The sequence below is a fragment of the Xyrauchen texanus genome, chromosome 2, assembly GCF_025860055.1.
Source record: "Xyrauchen texanus isolate HMW12.3.18 chromosome 2, RBS_HiC_50CHRs, whole genome shotgun sequence".
Classification (NCBI taxonomy): domain Eukaryota; kingdom Metazoa; phylum Chordata; class Actinopteri; order Cypriniformes; family Catostomidae; genus Xyrauchen; species Xyrauchen texanus.
The window spans coordinates 25,463,802-25,475,935 of record NC_068277.1 but is presented as its reverse complement, the minus strand read 5'-3'; the positions used below and the strand labels follow the sequence as shown (position 1 = coordinate 25,475,935).

At 35.1% G+C, this 12,134-nt stretch overlaps 1 protein-coding gene across 15 annotated transcripts in view; it reads right to left on the bottom strand.

Moving 5' to 3' along the window:
• Positions 1–12,134, bottom strand: part of plekha7b (pleckstrin homology domain containing, family A member 7b) — a 155,497-nt gene that overhangs the window by 128,061 nt on the left and 15,302 nt on the right. The window contains exon 1 of one of the 15 annotated variants that reach the window (XR_007972591.1): positions 9,255–9,520. The exons of the other annotated variants lie outside the window; for them this stretch is intronic. The gene's annotated coding sequence lies outside the window, so the exon portion shown is untranslated. Of the gene's footprint in view, positions 1–9,254; positions 9,521–12,134 lie in introns of those variants that run through there. 15 annotated transcript variants of the gene reach the window in all.

Sequence of the window (12,134 nt, the reverse complement as noted above, 5' to 3'; positions counted from 1 at the left end):
GTTCAAATGGGTTTCTGCTTTTCAGAGGTTTTAATATAATTATATAAAAAATTCAAAAATAGTGATGTTGAAATATGTGCACATGGCATATATCAGTAGCATATATAAATAAATATAAATATGAATTTACGTTTTATTACATGCACATACATTTTATATTGCGCAATACAGTATACTTGTTTATTACATGTTTTACTATGCTGTACAATGGCATTCAAAATACATGCATAGATACTTTGTCTATGACAGTATCCTCTGTAAATCTGGTTGAAAAAAAATAAAAAGCATAAATATAGCAAATTGCAGTGTAACTTGCTATTTTCTCTAAAGTATAGTTTTCAGCTTAGCTTAAAGGAATATTTCAGGTTAAATACAAGCTCAATCATCAGCATGTGTCGCTTAATATTAATAACCACAACATTTTATTTTTCTTAAAAGAAATTGAAAAAACTGGGTGTGATGGAATGGAAGTGAATGGGGCCAATCAGTAAACGTTAAAATACTCCATATTTCAAAGGTATAGCCACAAGGTGTGAACAATATGTGTGTTAACAAGATTTGAATGTGATAAAATCACTTGCTAACCTTTTCTGTGTAAAGTTATAGCCAAACTTCATTGCCATGAAAACGTAATGTCAACAAACTCTAAAACCCTAAAATGACTGTAAAAATTATGAATTAATCAACTTTACAGCTCAAATAATAAATACGTTTTAACACAAGAATTAATGTAAGAACATTTATAAAATTATAAGTTTCACATTTTTGCATTTAAACCACTAAAATTGGCCTTATTCACATCCATTGTAAGTGCCTCATTGTAAATTTGATTTTTGCATTTTTAAAAAGGACAGATGAGTCAAAATAATTTTTTTGAGGTTATCAACATTATGCCACAAATGCTGTCATTAGAGATTAACTTGTATTGAACCTGGAATATTCCTTTAACAAATTCTTCTGTTGAGAATTTTTTGAGTAGTTTGCCATCAGACAATGACAGTATGCAGTTTTGTTTCGGTGACACATAAAAATAAAATGATGATCTGTCAGTGCCAGAAAGTGTTTGTGCACTGACAGCAGGAGAGTGGAAATGAATCATCCATCTAGTCAATATTTTGCTAAAAGCCACTGATGTAGTCTCTTCTGAGAAACAGTAATTCCACACGGACAAGGTAACGGCAATTATTACTGAATCATTCTCACTCAATTGGAATCATTAGGGTGTTAAATTTGATACTAAGGTAGTAACCTTGGGGTTCAGACTCATGAATTTATATTTTCACATCAAAACTAAGCAACTGCTCATATTTTACTTCTTACAGAACTACAGTATGTGCAATAAAGTGCACTCGAATATATTGGAGCATGCCCAACAATCTCAGGTTCAAAGAGAAACTTCAAACCTACAAAAATTTGTTTTGAAATCACATTAGCATAATGAAGCATAATGAAGCATAAAAAAAGTTCACACTGAGAACGATATCTCAATCAATATATAAAAGATGCTACAAATGTAAAAACCAGAATATGAGAACTGATAATCATGATAACTTTTGCCAAACAGTAGAGTTTGTAACTTGCCAATACACAATTCATCTTCAAAGAACAAGCATTGTGCACTCCCAGGTGTCAAACAAATAGATAATTGCTCTCTTTAAGAATCATATAATATATTAACCATTACCATAGTCTTAATGGATTTTACTGCATAGCTTTGAAATTATGGCCATAGTCCGTTATCACTCAAGCTATATTGAGTAATAATAATAAAATATGACTTCCATCGCAACTTCTTGAGATCATCCTTGAAAAAAGTTACTTAGTCATTTAGTAATTAGATAACCTCCATTAAAAACAATATGCTGAGTCGACGTCCTTCCTGTCAATAAATCTGTTCATGAGAATTATAGATAGACTATGTGTCTAGATCATACAGTTGTATGGTACTCACCACTTATTTGGCCTTGAGGACCATAGGACACTCCACAACACAACTATTTACAAGTATTAAATTCAGTTTATCTTATGTACCTCAAGGAAGTTGAATGATGATGGTTTAAATTCACAAATTGTTGTGCCTTCTTTAGGTATCTTCTGGCAAATGCTCTCAACGTCCAACAAGACTAAAAGTTCTGAGCCTCAAAGCTACGTAGACTTACTCCGAGATAGTAAGTTCCAAAATGTTGTTGAAGGTATATGCGTGAACGTCAGCCTCAGATGCCAAATATATCTCAGTGCTAACTGCTCATATGACCTCTGTTTGCTCCAGTCTCTGCCCAACCACTTCCCACAGCCCCCCTAGCCTGTCTGTAGAGGGTATGCAGTGCAGAGCTGGATTGTTGAAATTAGTGCTGGATCAGCCTGATCGGAGCCGCCCCAGTCACCCAGAGTGAGCCCGTCAGCACCTTCTCCATCTCCCCTGTGTGCCTCTTCAGGACTGGGAGGGGGTTAGGACAGAAAAGAGGTCTAAACCCTAAATTGAGCAGAGAAAGAAGGGTCTGACCATAAGCCCCCTTACTCACCGGTCTCAGGTTACACCTGCTGCAGTGTTATCCACAGTCTCCTGCCTCAAATCAGCAATAACTGATGAGCTTGCTCTCCGGATGCAACCAGAACCTTCCTGTTCTGTGTGTCTATACTCAGGTTTAAAGAGCTGATCAATTGGTTCAGAATAGAGAGATGCAAGCTTCTGAATTAAAGCAATCCTCAGACAGGGTATGGCCCATACAGGTAATGAAATGGAAAGAATCACTTGAGAACATACAAAGAGAACATAAAGTACAAAAAAATGGGAGAAAGGAACTCATAAGATCATTTAAGAAGAGCACTGAACATGTGGGCTTTCTAATTGTGTCAATGCAATAGACCAGAGTGCAAAGCCATGGTAAGACTACCAAGGTCTTTTCAAACATGCTTTCAAGTGTGCTGTGCACTCTACTATAAGTGCTGTAAATATTGTGTGAGACATGTCTAGAAATGCTAACCAAAGAGACAAAGACATATAGGGTTGGGAACCGAGAACCTGTTCTTGTTCAGAACCGGTTCTATATTTAAAAAAATACCAGAACTTTAAGATTTTCATGACTTTTAGTTTTGTTAACGGTTCTTGACATGTAATTTTCCACCTATGCAGACAGAAGATTATACTGAAATATTCTAACACAAATTACACTAATCAACCAGTTCTTTTGAATACACAGCGTGAAACATACCACACTACCAGTGTAGTCTGATTCCCAAATGAGTCTTATAAGCCAGCTCCTTTTATTGCATCAAAAACAGCATGACCAGTCCGGTTCCCGAACGGATGAACAATTTTAAGTGAATTAAATACACTTCCACATCAGTTGGAGCAGATGTGCATTTTATGACTGTCTTCGTCTAATTTTAAATTAAATAAGAATTTGTACAGTGTTATGTATTGTTGTACTTAACGGTGCAATAAGCGATTTTAAAAGTTCTGCCACTTCCACCAGATTTAGCCGTTGAATTAGCCTAACCCCCACACTCCAAAAGACATTTGTAATCAGAGATGGAGCAGGTGGAGGGCAGAAGGGTCCCCCTGAGCATTTGACAGAAGCAGGACACCATAGCGGCACTTATAAGGATACTTTTATGAGCATATATGGGCTGCCCTGTGAACACGCACAATGATTGACAGGCAGATAGTGCAAAAGACTTCTGACTGACTAAAAGGATCATCTTATTCTCTGCTGTTTTCCAAGCCTGTGTAACAACTCTGTAACAAGCTGTCTCTATATCATGACATCTGTTTCAGTAATATCTGACAGGTAATAGGGATGTTTTCTGCTTGTAATTAAAATAAAATCACTTACAGCACCTGGCTTGTGAGACTACACAGTTACAGTGACTGGTTGTTAATATGACATGGTGTGTTTTAGGATACAAATGGGTTTTGTATTCAGTGGAATTTTATAAAAGCATACAAAAATGAACAGAATATGTAATCACATTTTTGTTTGTTTAGAAATTGTATTTAATGTATAGTTAGGTTTAATTATTGGATTGCATTCATGCCTGTAAAGTCAGTGTAAAAATTTATTTTTCTGTCTTAAAAGTAGTTAATGCTACAAAACAATAGTTAATGGAATATATATAGAACCGAAATCGGAACTGAAATCGTTAAATTCCTTACTATTCTTATTATAAACACATAAGTTTCCTATTTTGACAAAATAGGGGACAATACTTGACACAGGCTAACTCTATGTTTATTCTATTAAATTAGATATAAATAATAAATGAGAGGGGAAACAGCAGTAGGGAAAAACCTCCAAATCCATTTAAATCCTGAATGAGAGTTGGTCCATTCAAAGGAAAAAAATCCCGCCCTCTCACGCGCTGTCAACGTGTGACCTATGAAAGTCAAAGATTTAACAGCATTCCCTAGTGGTTGTCCTGAGCACAGCAGGGTGTTACTGTATTCCAAACTGCAGCTCTCAGGCTGTTCAAGCCCAGCAGAGGATCATTGACTCTGACAGAGATAACGTTCTCTTCTCACGGTAGATATTTCACCCAGACATTAATGTGGGCAAGGTGTGTTACTGCCTTAAATGGTGCTCTGGGCTATTTGTCCTTTGATCAGTCCTGGAAAAGCGAGTTAAGAATGTATGTGTGCATTAATGCTGGTGGACACGAGAGAGCTGAAGATATACAGTGCATTGCATGGATTTAATTATGCACATAAATAAATTCCAGCAATCAATCCAACCATTACAACTTGCTTTAGTACCAACAACAGGCAGACTTGATAATGTATGCATTACTTTAGTAAGCAAAACTAATATGTTATTGTTTAATGTGCACCAAAATGAGCATACATCACCTGAAACAGCATGCCATGTGGAGAAAAGAACTTCTATTAGAACTTCTGTTAAATAAAATTGAATATTCACTTAAAATCCCTCTCTGTGGCTTGTAAACAAATTAGTAATCTAAATCCATACATTATAAATAACATTTTAAAAGATAAGTGCTCTTTTTATGTACATCTGTGAAGTAATGATTTATATATGTATATATACAGTAAATTTTTTACCAATTTCAGATTGTTTTTTAATAAACATTTTTCTCAATCTGAGTGGTACAAAACTTTGTGACCTTTCATAAACTTGCAATCTGAACATACAAAATAAATTTGGACTTGATTCGATGAGTCTAAGTGGTCATAAAAAAGCAACACTTTTGCTGTTAATGGTAAAAATGGTCAAATAAAATCAATATACCAGCCACATGAGGGGGTGGGACCATAATACACCCACAATGCAGAACATGCAAATACTGTACAACTGCACACACACACACACACACACACACACACACAAATGAATGGGTGAGACTAACACAGACAGAACACAGAACACACAAATGCACACACATGCGCACACATGCACACACACACACACACACAGATCAAAGAACAAAAAACTAAGTCTGAGCCCAATGTGTATGCGTAGGTTTGGGAGCCAACCTTCCAGACAAAAAACATTCTGTTATGAAACAAAGAAACATAAAACTTATTTACTTTATTGAGTTGTTTAATTTTTAAATTTACTGTAAAATAAATGATTGGTTACAAAGATGCTTATTCTATGTCTTCTTTCTATCACCATGGTCAGGTTTAAAAACATATGGTAATGTCACATTATTGCAAAAAGAGACATTTCAAAACAATAAAAAAAAATTACAATAACAACGTTTAACAATTTGTCTAAATATATATCCAAATACATAACTTGAGATGATCTAAATCTAAAATTAGAAAATCAAAAACATTTGTTATAACAGGTGATCAGACTACACTCTGCAGTCATCTACTGGTTATCATTGTTATGACATGATTTTCAAGTCATATATGTTCTTTTTTTCCACCTGATGTCAGCTATCTGCCCCAATACATGACATAGTCTCATATTTTCTTCACGTTTCAAATTATAGAATTGTAGTTAACATAAATTAGTTCATTTGCATATGCAAATGAATGATATAATTGATACATTTACAGGTAAATAGGATCTAAATAAAATCCTAAAAGAAGGGCATCATTTTATTGTAAAGAAGACATTTTAAAAATCTTAAAAAATAAATAAATAATTTGTTCATTTGTTTCATTTCTGGTCAAAAAGGACAGTGAACAGTCTAGGAGAGTTAAACTTTGAAGGGTATCCGATCTGCTTGTGCTGCAAACAGAAATTATAACCCAAATCATGTGGCTTGCTAACAAGTTTGTGACCCTACAATCTGAATTATATTTTGAATGAAGTTTAAGTTTAATTTGTCATATATAAATATAGATATATGCAGTGCACTGAAACACTTTGCTATGCATACATCTTAAAGCCAACAAATCTACTATATACAAAGAGGACTGATCGACATTTCCAGAAAAACAATTGAATAGTAAGGTGTTAAGGCTGATGGAGAGGACAGAAATGTTTAGTCTTCCAAGGTTGTTGTTCCTACATCAAACTGCCAGAAAGGACTCTTTAAATCATGTATTTAAATCACTCCACCACATACAACACAGCAACACAAAGTGCTAACGTCCTGCCTGAACAGCGATTTGCTCGCAGGAAGATTCCGCTCTCAAATGTTAGGCCTTGTTGGATAAATCCTGGGTAGCACGACTTCCTGCAGAAGGAAATTAATGTTTGTTCTGGATGGATGACCTTCCTAAGAAAGCAAAACCATATTCACCTGCCACCACCGACAATACATTCTTCTAAGAGTGTCTATGATTTAGACTAATTACACATATACTCCATTGTAATGTTTTCTTTGTCGAGTCAAAGCGGTAGTCATCAATAGCTTTAAAAATGGCTAATGGTCACACCATTTTTAGAGAGTATTGATTTTTGTTTTTCATTAATCAGAGCACTCGAAAGTCCACATAATATTCAGTCAAATATGGTATCAAAAAGTCACTCTAATTTGGAAATGTACTTAAAAAAATGTTTAAGACAAAGGTATTATTTCACTTAGCTGACATTAAATAGCATCTGAAATTGCTTTAAATGAACCAAATATGTTATTTTCATCAAACATGTACCCTAAAGACTGTGAAGATCATCAAACAGAATCTTAGTTGTTAGCCATTGGAACTTTCTTTTCCTTTACAGAAACAAAACAGCTTCATGGTCTGAATAATGTAAATCCCTGTTCTATATCCCACAGACTGAAACATCTGGAGCAGACATTGTTTACAGGGTCAAGTCCTCTCAGCAACTCGTTTTATGTGTAAAGTGAGGAAGAACCAAAACTGCAGCTCTGCATTCATGTCAATTAGTTGGATCTCTTTTGACAGAATGCTGCAAGAGATCTGTCACCCATGTACAGTTAGGGAAAAATATGCCAGTACTCTCCAGCTTTAGGCTTTTTAGGTCCACGTCACAAGAAAGGGAGAAATGAAAATAATCATTCATAGATTCTAAAGAGGAAATTCACCGTAAATGAATTGCATCTGTTGATAGCAGCATTTATTTGAATTATGGAATTATGCAAACAAGGTAACAGCAAAATGCAAATTGCATGGAACAATTCCAGACCTTGCAGGTAGTTTCTGAAAGCTAGGTAGTGGGCGATGCATCAGACTAGCATGATCTGGCCACATATCACTCCACTGCGATGTATGCCTGGTTATAACACTCTTATCTATCATTTGATGAATAACTGCTGTCATTAGGGTTGTCATATAATATAGATATATCGATTATTGATCGGCGCATGCTTTTTTCAATAAATTCTTGAGGCATCGATATATTAACATCAGCCGACATTTAAATTAGAAGCCTAATTTGTGTGTTTTCAATTCACTGCCAGCTGCCTTCCATTCAATGTAGTCTGACGTAATAGCTTCGGGAGACAACAAGGGGCGTATCGAGGCAGAAATATTAACATAAGCCGACATTTGAATTAGAAGCCTAATTTGTGTGCTTTCAATTCATGGCGAGTTGCATTCCATTCAATATAGTCTGATGTAATAGCTCTGGGAGACCACAAGGGTGCATAACATTTATATAACACATAACATTTACTGAAGCCGGTCACAGCATTAACAAGGCAGATATCACACACACACATTACGAGCTGATTTCAGTTATGAAGGTTTTTTACTTCTTCAAGAATGAACAAAGTGACTGATGAGTTTGCAGGTAAGTGTATGAAACTAGTATAACTGTGCAAACTGAACGATTAGAAATGGCGACGTTTATTATGCAATCTCCCTGTATGTAGCATTGAAGGTCTATCAATCAAGCTATCAACCCACAAAAAGACTTACTTGTAACTGAAAATACTGAAAAATATAGGCTCTTTTAAAGACACATAAACAATACAGTATATCATCCAGTAATGACTAGAGTAAATAATCCAAAAACTCTTTATTTTTTAGAGTAAAAAATAAAAAATAGTAAATGTCCTTTGGTAATGATTTGGGTCAAATTTAATGGAAAACTATGCAAGTTGAGCTCAGTGGCGCTGTAGAATTTTAAAACCTCTGGTTCATAGAACAATTCATAGACAATAATTGTTCTGAATTTTAGAACACGGCCGTGTCGTCCACCAGACATGTCTGGCATTCGACCCATTTTAATTAACCTTGCCTCTCAAACTTTACCAAAGTTGTGTTGAGATATATATATATATAAAAAACAAAAAGACTATTGTGCAACATGCAGGCCAATTTATATATGAAAAAATCCATAAATATATATATTGATAATCATTAAGAAAATCGTCCGATTATCGATATTTGAAAACGGCATCGATCCCAAGCCTAGCAGTCATGTTTAAAAGAAAATGTACACGTTACGAAAAATCGGTTTATAGAGCAAAATAAATTGTGCCAGGCAAATATCGCCAAGTTTTATGAATAAGGCACAATCAGAAATAAGCCTAATTACCACAGAAAGGAGACATGTTTGCAGTAAAAAGAATAACAATTACTTAATTCTTACAGCGTAGCAGTATTTCAGCACCTGTTTAAACTGGATTGTGGGTGGTTAGTAACATCGGTTTTTATACTGAGATACTGTGTGCAAAAACGTTGCAACTATTTAATGCATTCACCCTCCTGAGTTCACTGTTCATTTGTCGGTTCCCCTTAAACTTACAAAAGAGCCAGCCGAACTGATACATTTTGAACCTACATCCACAGTCATAATGTAGTGCCAGTTTACTTTGCCCTGAGCATAAAAATGCCATCCAATAATAAACCCAACCAATATTCACATTACCCTTCTTCCCCAGATGCAATTTCATCCTCTTCCTCTCTGATAGTCTCCAGTTCAGTCTGCGTCTCCTCACAGCCAGTGTCCTGCCTGGTCACATGCCCCAAAGGCAGGCAGCTGCAGAAGGCACCCATCTAGGTGGTGACCGTAGCATATCCACTGCCTAGCACGCCTCTATGTCTGCTGTCTCTTATGACTGCAAACTTTCTCATGCAGTGCGACAGACATCGCTACATCTCTGCCACAAATGTTAATGAATACACTCCATGCTTGACTGTTTAATATGACAAGTCAAACTGTGTCAGAGTTGAACGGCCTTGTGACAGTAAAAGACACAGGACCCCACTGTGCCTCTGTTCAATCCCCTCATTGTTTTTCCTCCATCCTTTTCCCCTGTCAATGCTCTGTTATTACTTCCAGTCCCATTTGTTTTGACCAGCACAAACAATGTGTTTATCGCTTGGCATGGAAGATGTGATGGTACCATGTCACTTTGTATCTGGTGCATACTTCTTTCTCAAAGGAAGTAACCGAGCTAGACAATATGGATGTCTTTTGGATACAATACAATGCTTGTAAGTGGCAAATCAGCACCGGGGTCTCCAGTGTCCTAGGTCAATTCAGACCATGCTAAAAACTGCCCTCTTGCAATTATTATGTGCCATTCAGAAATGAATTAAGAATGTATTTTATATTTAATTCCAGAATATAAATGGGGGATTAACAGAAACATTAGATGTGCATTTACATGCACATTCTCAGACCGATTGTGTTAAAGCCATATGGATTACTTTTATGCTGCTTTCTCATTTTTGGAGCTTGAAAGTTTTGGACCCCATTGACTTACATTTTATGGTTAAAAAAAAAACACAAATTAACTTTGTCTGTGTTCAATATAGATTTTTGCCCATTACCCCAATTTTGAGTTGCATGTAAATGCTTTTATCTGCATTCTTACCAGCTTATCCAATGAGCGTGTGTTGTGCATATGCCAGTGTACAATTTGACATCATGATCCAAGAATAATCAGATTAATTCAAATTTCATGTAAACATGGGTTTCTTACATTGTCCTTTTTTTAAATAATTAAATTTTGTATGGTTATCGGCATAATGCTGTAAACGTGATGAAACGTCTGAAATTCCACCAATAGAATGTTGTTTTAATTTATATATATATATATATATATACACACATTTGAAGTCAGAAGTTTACATACACTTAGGCTGAAGTCATTAAAACTGATTTTTTAAGCAGCTTGAAAAATTCCAAAAACATATGTCAAGCCTTTAGGTAATTAGCCAATTAGGCTAAATGGACTCAACTGGATTTTAAAACCTTCCTTCAAACTCAGTGCCTCTTTGCTTGATATCATAGGAAAATCAAAAGAAATCAGGACCTCAGAAAATAAATTGTGGACCTCCACAAGTCTGGTTCATCCTTGGGAGCAATTTCCAAATGCCTCAAGGTACAACGTTCATATGTACAAACAATAGTACGCAAGTATAAACACCATGGGGCCACACATCCATCATACCACTCAGGAAGGAGACGCATTCTTTATCCTAGAGATGAATGTAGTTTGGTGCGAAAAGTGCAAATCAATCCCAGAACACAGAAAAGGACCTTGTGAAGATGCTGGAGGAAACGGGTAGACAGTTATCTATATCCACAGTAAAACGAGTCCTATATTTACATAACCTGAAAGGCTCCGCAAGGAAGAAGCCACTGCTCCAAAACTGCCATAAAAAAGCCAGACTACAGTTTGCAAATGCACATGGGGACAAAGATCTGAATTTTTTGAGAAATGTCCTCTGGTTTGGTTTAGTTTGGTTTGATTTTATATATATATATATATATATATATATATATATATATATATATATATATATATATATATATATCAGGGCTATCAATTTAATGCGTTAATTCAGTGCAATTAATTTGACAAAAAATTATAATGCATTAAAAAAATTTACGCAATTAATCACACCATAATAAGGACGGTCCTGAGAAATGCAAGCTTGTAGTACCACCTGTTTACTCCAGAGGGCAGTAAGTGAAATTTCAGCTGTATGAGCAACATGCAGTTTATACAGTGAAGAAAACACCTCAGCAGGAAGAACAACGCAAACATGCATTAAGTTCTTGGGTTCAAAACACTTGAAGGAGCGCAAATGCGAACTAAGGGATCTCAAGATGTGTTTAAAGATTGAGTATTAAACTATATTTAACTTGAAACAGTGAACTAAACATTTTATGTTTATGATGCAACGCAGCCGAGATGCTACACAAGCATGTCTGACACAGGTGTAGATTGACAAGCTCTTAAACAAGCCCTCATAATAAATCTCCAACTGATTGACATATTCACTTGTGAAATGCATTACTGTGAACTGTATGCCAATGATTGACTTTTGATCAATAATCTGATAGTAAACAATACATTGTATTCTAAAGCTGCTTTTTGTCTTATCAATGATTAAATCTTCTGCTACAAGAATGTAATGCATTTTAATTATTTGAATATTTTGTATTATATATATATATATATATATATATATATATATATATAATTTTTTAATATTTAAAGATAACTATGTATAATTATACATTGATATAAATATGTATAATCTTTATATATTGAATTATTGTTATATGAGGGGCTTTCTCAGCAAATATTTGTATATGCTGATTAATCGCGATTAATTAATCGGGACACACACATATATATATATATATATATATATATATATATACACACACACATACACACACACACACACACTGGCAGCCAAAAGTTTTTGTACAGATTATGCTCTTATGGAAGGAAATTGGTACTTTTATTCATCAGGACATTAAGAACATGAAAAATTACTATTACAA